This window comes from Gorilla gorilla, chromosome 4, assembly GCF_029281585.2.
Source record: "Gorilla gorilla gorilla isolate KB3781 chromosome 4, NHGRI_mGorGor1-v2.1_pri, whole genome shotgun sequence".
NCBI classification, from domain to species: domain Eukaryota; kingdom Metazoa; phylum Chordata; class Mammalia; order Primates; family Hominidae; genus Gorilla; species Gorilla gorilla.
In genome coordinates, this window is record NC_073228.2 from 17,918,682 (window position 1) to 17,926,761 (window position 8,080).

Here is an 8,080-nt window from a genome sequence, read left to right on the forward strand (position 1 = left end):
TCTAGAATCCTGCACATGCAGCCTGGAAGCATGGGGAAGTTAATAGCAGTGGAGCCACCCTTGACCCTCAGGGTCAGTAGCTGATTGATGGTTAAATTCTTTCCCCTTTTGTTCCCTGGACAAAAAAAGTTCCCCTAGTTTTACAGGATTGAGCACTGGGTGCCTGTAGCCACGGCCAATTCCAAACAGCACATCTTTGAGTTGGCTTTTTCTCCTTCCCTGCTGCTCCCTGAGGACACACCTGTAAATAAACTTGTGCCAGGGAGACTCTACAATGATGCCCAATCACCCCTTTCTCCTGAAATTCATTATGCAATTCTCTCCCCTTGGGTATGGGCTCAGCTACTTGCCTTTAACCAATAGAATATGGAAAAAGTGATGGGATGTCCCTTCTGTGATTAAGTTACAAGAGAGAATAACTTCTGTCATGTTACAGAGTCTTTCTGTTGCCTTCTTGGCTGGCAGGCTTTGATGACTCAGGCTGCCATACTGAAGATGTCCACATGGCCAGGAGCTGGGACCTTTATTCTAACAACCCTCAAGCAGCTGAATCCTCCCAATAATCATGTGAGCTGGGATGTGGGTCCTTCCCTACTTGAACCTTCAGATGAGACCCCAGCCCCAGCTGATACTTTGACGGCAGCTTTGTGAAAGACCTGAGACAGAGGACCAAGATGAGCCATGCCTTGGCTGCTGGCCCACAAAAACTATGAGATCAAAATGATGTGTTGTTTTAAGCCATTAACTGTGTGGTAACTTGTTAAACAGTGTATTAGGCCATTTGTGTTGCTACAAAGGAATACCGGAGGCTGAGTAGTTTATTAAGAAAAGAGGTTTAATTGGCTTATGGTTCTGCAGGCAATATGAGAAGCATGGTGCCAATATCGGCTTGGCTTCTGGTGTGGCCTCAAGAAGCTTACAATCACAGTGGAAGGTGACGGAGCCGGCATGTTACATGGCAAGAGCAGGAACGAGAGAGGAGAGGGAGCCAGGTTCTTTTAAACAGCTCTCCAGTGAATCAGCAGAGCAAGAACTCACTCATTGCCATAGGGAGGGCACCAAGGCATTCATGAGGGACCCACTCCCATGACCTAAATACCCCCAAAGGCCCAGCTTCCAACATGGGGATTACATTTTAACATGAAACTTGGAGGGGACAAAACATCCAAGCCATATTCCATAGCAGCAGGTAACCAGTACACCACATGTACCAAAGCCTTGGTCCAAGGCTCTGTCTTCATAGAGCCCAGGCTGTCCTGCGGTCTGCACTGAGCTCACCCTCCAGGAGGCATCCTAGAGATCTTTGCACCTCCTCCTCCTCTTACCCACAGGACAGATATCTTGGCCAGTCTTTCTGATTGCCCAGCTGGCCGAGGATGCCTTTCTTTGCTTTTCTCCTCTGTATGGGGGCTGGAGGCAGGTGAACCCCGTGGTGAACAGGGTCTCTCTCCTGGGTTGTGCCCAGTTGCAGTTCACCCCCCTTCCCCATGCTTTGTGCCTGTCTCCCAGTTGCTGGGTGGTCAGGGGAGACTCTGCAGAAGGGGCAGGTGCCTGTGCCTCTGGATGGTTCCACTGAGGAACTGATGTAAGGGATGACATGTGGGGACTGTAGGGCTTCCAGGATCAGGAAGCGGGTGATGGAAGCACCTAGGCCCCAATATGGCCCCAAGCTCCTGAAGACCACCTTCTCCCGTCTCCCTCCTCTCAGCCCCAAAACAACAGACAAGCAAACCTACCCTGAAACAGTGTCGTCACTGCATGAGGCACTGTGCTCATGCAGTATGCCATCCGGTGCCAGCCTTGGTGGGAGGTGTCTTCATGTCCCTTTAACAGATGGGAAAGGCAGCATGGTGAGTGACTGCTGGGAAGTCACAGGGCAGCATTTGGCCCAGGTCTGTCACACTCCAAAGTCTGCATGCTCTTCAGATTCCACCTGGAAGGCTCCTCCCCTCGGCCTAATGTCTCAGGCACACAGCAGCCAACTCAAGATGAGGGTCCCTATTTGGAGAGTCTGGATCCGTGTTTCGCAGTGTGGTCAGTCCATGGGCCAATCACATCAGCATCAGTGTCTCCTGGGGTCTTGCCAGCAACCACAGATCCCCAGGCTCACCCCAGACCTGCTGTCTCAGTCAGCTAGGGCTGCTGTAACTACAGACCACAGACTGGGGCTTAAACAACAGGCACTGATTTTCTCATTGTTCTGGAGGCTGAAAGCCTGAGATCAGGGAGCCAGCACGGTCGGGGGTTGGGGATGCTCTCTTCTAAGCTTGTAGAGGGCTGCCTTCTCAATATGTCCTCACATGGTGGGGTGGGGTGGGATGGGGAGGGAGAGAGAGAGAGAGAGAGAAGGGGAAAAAGAAGGAGAGAGAGAGAGAGGGACAGAGCAGAGAGAGAGGAAGAGAAAGAGAGGGAGAGGCCGGGCGTGGTGGCTCATGGCTGTAATCCCAGCACTTTGGGAGGCTGAGGCGGACAGATTGCCTGAGCTCAGGAGTTCGAGACCAGCCTGGGCAACATAGTGAAACCCCATCTCTACAAAAAAGAATATATATATATACATATATAAAAACACAAACATTAGCTGGGCATGGTGGTGCATGCCTGTAATCCTAGCTTCTCAGGAGGCTGAAGCAGGAGAATCACTTGAACCCGGGAGGCCAAGGCTGCAGTGAGCCGAGATCGTGCCACTGCACTCCAGCCTGGGTGACAGAATGAGACTCCTTCCCTTCCAAAAAAAAAGAAAGAGGGAGAGAGAAAGAGGGAGAGGGAGAAAGGGAAAGGGAGAAAGAGACGGAGACGGAGGGAGAGGGAGAGAGGGAGAGCGAGAAAGAGAAAGGGAGAGGGAGAGAAAGGGAGAGGGAGAGAGTGAGACAGAGAAAGAGGGAAAGGGAGACGGGGAGAGAGAAAGAGGGAGAGCAGGTTCTCTGGTTTATCTTACGAGAGCACTGATCTCGTTATGAGGGCCTGGCTTTCATGACTTTAACTCTCATTATCCCCCCAAAAACTCCACCTCCAAATACCAGCACACTGGGGGCCAGGACAACATATGAATCTGGGGGGGACACACACATTCAGTTCATAACAGCCACTGAGTCAGTGGTGATTCTGATGTGCCCCAGCGTTTGAGAGCCACGGGAGAGTCTGTGTGGAGGTTGTGGGATCTGATTGTTCCAGCTGTGTCCATGCATGTCCTTGGGCTGTTCTTGAGGAAAGTTTCATAGACAAGGAGAAAGTGTCAACATGTTTACAGCGCTTTGAGCTGCTGGGCACCCCAGATGCTGTCTCAGCATTTCCCAGATGGCAGGCCTTGAAATCAGTGTCCCAAACCAAGTAGGGGGCTGCTTGTGACTAATTATTGCTGGAAGAGAGATGGCTGGTAATATTCTTGTGCATCATCAGGCTTTGCAGGGAGAATGTGTGTTGGTTTGACTCAAAAAGACTGAACTGCAGTAGGAGAGACTGAAGTTAGACACCTTGAAGAACTTCCAGGCTGTTATGTGTCTTACTGATTTTTTGAGTCAAAAAGGAGTAGGTAAAGGCAACCAGGTCTGGAAGCCAGGGTCACACAGATGGCTACGTTGGATCTTTCTTAGCAGCTGGACATGTACTTCAGCAAACTAACCTCATAAGCATTCATTACCTGGGTGGCTGGGACGCTAACAACCATTGTTCAACATCACTTTGCTCTCTGTCTTAGCAAGAAGGAAACACATAAAATAAATAAAGGGAAGGAAGAGATTTCATGTTTTTCTAATAGAACGGGTGGGCGGGGTGGGGGGTGGTGGAAAATGATTTCAGCCCAGCACTTCCAAGCTGCTGTCATAGCCATCCCTCCCCTCAAAGCAGCAAGAACCGCAAAGCCAAATTCGATAAAGATGAAGAACAGCATGTGTGAGCTGCTCTGGAATGAGCCCGTCATTCCCAGTGAGGCCCAAGGGGAGAGCAAGATGATGGGCTCCTGGAGTTCCGCCACCGTTTTGAGATGGTGGCCTCTTCTGGCTCTGGAGATGGAAAGGCAGCAACAATCAGAGGTGCAGGCTGTCATGGGGCTGGGCCTCAGAGGCTCTCGGAGCAGCCAGGGTTGTGACAGGTGTCAATCAGGGCGGACAGTCTCCAGGTCAAGCTGCTGCAGCTCTGCTACCTTGGAGTGGCAGGTGGGAGCGAGAGAGAGGGAAGGCAGGAGGATGGGAAGCTTTTTGGAGGCATCGGGTTCTTGATCTGCTTTAGCTCGGAGCAGCTGTTTGCCCCCGGGCTGGTTGCCGCTCCTCTGCAAGCCTCTGTTTCCTTATCTGTAACAGGCAGGGGTGGGACAGACTGGTGGTTCTTCAACCTGGCAGGGCTGGGGTCCCGGCATTGCTACTGTTGAAAGGTTCCCAGAACATTCTCATGCTTTGGGCTGAGGACCACTGGCTTGGAGTCTGCACGGCTGAGCCTGGGGCCTCAGTGATCGCTAAAGACTCTCCAAACGAGGATACAAAACCATACTGCAACACCCTAGCCTGTCCCTCACCAGGGCTCCCGGGATCTCTCCACCAGGAACAACAGAGGGCGCTTGGAATCCCTGTAAGTGGGGTCATGCCCTCACCCCTCAACAGCCATGGAGAGGTGGTTATCAGAGTTTGCAGGGTTCTCTGGCCTGGCACTGGAACGCAATGCGCAAGTCTCGGAAGGACTTCTGATAGATCACTGCTTCTCTCTCCGGTGCCCTGGGGAAGGGAGATCAGGATTACGCAAGGACTGCGGGGAACCAGGCAGGTCCCAGCCCGGGTTCCTGTTGCTCAGGGGTCTGCAGCATCAGCACTGAGCTTCTCCAGGCCTGTTTACCCATCTGTGAAATGCAGATGAGAATCCTACCTGCCTCACAGGTGAGGGTGAATGACAGCAGTGCCTGGTGCATGGAAATGAAGCCCACTGTCCGTGTTACTGGCTTTCTGATTGAATGATGCCTTTCTGGAGGGCAGGGCTGGCCAGTGCTGGGCTGAGCTTGCACACCCGGCAAGCCGGAGAGCAGGCTGTCCACACACATTGTTGAATGTATGGAAAGAAAGAAGGGAGGGGAGCAGGGAAGAAGAGATAAAGTGGGGTGGTGCTTACTACTTCTAGAACCTAACCAGCAGTAGAATGTGCCCAGGAAGCTTTGAGGTGGTCCCTGCAGGGATGTGGCCCCACCGAGTGGGCCTAGACACAAGTGAAGTTGGAGGAGGAGGAGGACAAGGAGGGCTGACAAGGGGACCTCCCTCCTTCCATCTCCTAAAAACCAAATCTTTGCCCCAACAAGTGGAATTCAACATGGAACACCATGGGTGCCCCAAGGGTTGGTGTCAGAGCTCAGCTAGTTTTACAAGCTCGAAAACAACAACTCAGGCTGGGCGTGGTGCCTCAGGCCTGTAATCCCAGCACTTTGGGAGGCAGAGGTGGGAGGATTGCTTGAGTCCAGGAGTTCAAGACCAGCCTGGCCAACATAGTGAGACCCTGTCTCTTCCAAAAAAAAACAAAAAACAAAAATTAGCCAGGTGTGGTGGCGCGTGCCTGTGGTCCCAGCTGCTCTTGAGGCTGAGGTGGGAGGGTCATTTGAGCCCCAGGACTTCAAGGTAGCAGTGAGCTGTGATCATGCCATGGCACTCCAGCCTGGGCAACAGGGCGAGACCCTGCCTCAAAAAAAAGAAAATGACAACCCTTTTACTTGTTTTTTTTTCTTTGGCTGTCACATCAAAGCTATTTTGTTAGTATATGTTCAAAAAATGTTTTTTAATCTCTGAAATTATAGCTTCTGTAAATGTTCTTGTTGTCGTAAATTACATTGTGATTCCCAAGCCAATTTTTGTTGTTGTCGTCGTTTTTTGCTGGAGTCAATTAAAAAATTCCCCCCAGGGGCCTCTGCGGTGGAGTTCTGCCTGCTCATCCTACACCCCTGCAGTGATGTCCCGGCCCTGCCTCTGTTTCTTCCCACATCTTGTTTCCAGTAACCTGCAGGTGCACCAGCCTCATTTTCCTGTTCCTCCACTGGGGAAGGCTGTGACATCTCTGTCATCAGCCTGTGGGGAGGGCAGGGCCCTCCAAGCAAACCCAAATCCATGCTCCCTGGGAGAAGCATGAACCCCACAGGCCCTTTGCCCTCGCGGGGCCCTAGGGCTTCCCCAGCCCGGGCAGAACTCTGGGCTCCACCAACCCCCCCGGCTGCTCCAACCTGTTGGCCTCACTAATTGCCCAGCACAGGGCAGCTCTCTACTCGTCACCCAGCCTCCCCAGCTAATGACTCATCCTCCCATTGCCATTTGTTTGTGCTGGTTTCGGACAGACTAATGGTTTTAATGGCACATAATCATTTTTCAGAAGTCATTTGATGCCACTAATCATCTTGGTAATATGCTGCGATGGAACACAAAATGACATTTGGAATAGGACAAATGGCAGCGTGATTCCCGGCTTTCCCAACTCTGATCTATATTTTGCCACGTCCTGGGCTGTGAATGCCACCAGATGCTGTTAATAAGCAACTGCTTTAAGGATATTTTCCCCCTTTGGTGGTTGGAAGGGACGTGAGGGCACCCATTAAAAATGGTTCCTTCTGGAAGTGCCCGTGGGCAGGTGGGAGAAGGGGAGGGGATGTGGCCCTGGGGAGCCTCCCCTCCTTGCAGGGGTAAAGGCCTGGCTGGGGTTCATTTTGCCCAGGTGGGATGTGAGTTTCCAATGAGAAGATCAGGATGGAAGAGGAGAGAGTGGGAAGCCAGAGAAGGAGTGAGAATTGCTGACCAGGGAGGCTTTCAGCCACTTCCCCAGAGCCAGAAGGTTCTTCAGAGAAATGATTGTACCTGAGAGAGGTGGAGATGGGGCTCCGAGGAGACAGGTGGGGAGGGCAGAGGCGTCTTCTTGCAGAAACCTGCTGGCCTTCTCCTTATCTGCCAAGGCCTTGGGTCACAGGGAGGGTCAGGGTCAGTGTGTGGAGCCTTCAAGGGATTTGTGGCTGCAGTAAACTCAGGAGAGACTCGATGTGAGTAGATGGGCATGTATGACACGCGTCTTGTCTACAGAGCCTCCTCAGGCTGGGGAAACTGGACTCGAGCTGTCCCTCCATTAAAATGGGCACGTGAGGCTCTTGGAAGATCTGAAAGTCAGCCACCTGCTACCTGGAGTTTCTGAGACAGTTAGTTCCATTCAGTTGCAAAGTATAAAATCAAGGATCCCCTCCTGGTCCTGAGTCTTAGGGGCCTCCAAATTGCTGTGATCAGATTTTCTCACTGACTGACTGTCCTTATGACAAAGCTTTTAACAATGATTTAAATGTGATCACATTATACCTACTGCCCGCCAGAGAGTTGGTGCTCAATAAAATGCAGCAATTACAATAAATAATAATGACAGGGCAGGCTGGACACCTCTTTGGGAGACCCGTGGACAGGGCAGAGGGCAGGGACCGTGATAGCTGCCTCACCACAGCAAACGAATCCTGGCAAGCAGCCCGTTGTCATCCTCTGGGTCCTACCCACATGAAGCGGGGGATGTCCAGAGAGGAGGGCTGAGCTCGTTCCAGCATTTTCTTCCCTGTTCCTCCCTTTTTGGGCCTCCAGGGAGGATGTGAGCATAGGAAGTCGCCAGTGGTGATTCTCCCTGTGCACTCTCAGGCCAAGGGGAGCTGGGGAGGGTTTCAGAGTCGGTGGACAGGGGCCCAGGGGGGGCAGCACAGTGGAGAGGTTAGGCTGGAGATGTCAGAGGGACATGGATCTCAGCCCTGGCTCTGTCACTTAGTAAGTGTGCCACACTGGGCAATAAGCCACTCTGGGTCCCACGTGCTCATTTATAAAGGGATGTGAATGACACCTCCCTTGCAGGCTCACTGTGGAGATTAAATAAGAAATGCAAGGGAAATGCTGAGCACCAAGTAGACCCTCATGCAACATTAATTATTACAGTTGCTGCTCTGGGCAGGTCTGGTGCCCCGCTGGACTCAGAGAGCCCCTTAGCAGGGGGACAAGAAGCAAAACTGACACAGGTGAGTGAACCCGACAGGAGCTTGCAGGGACAAGGTGGGCAGTCTCCACGGGGGTCCGCAATGCCTTTTTCTCCTCCAGTGCTGCATCCCCGG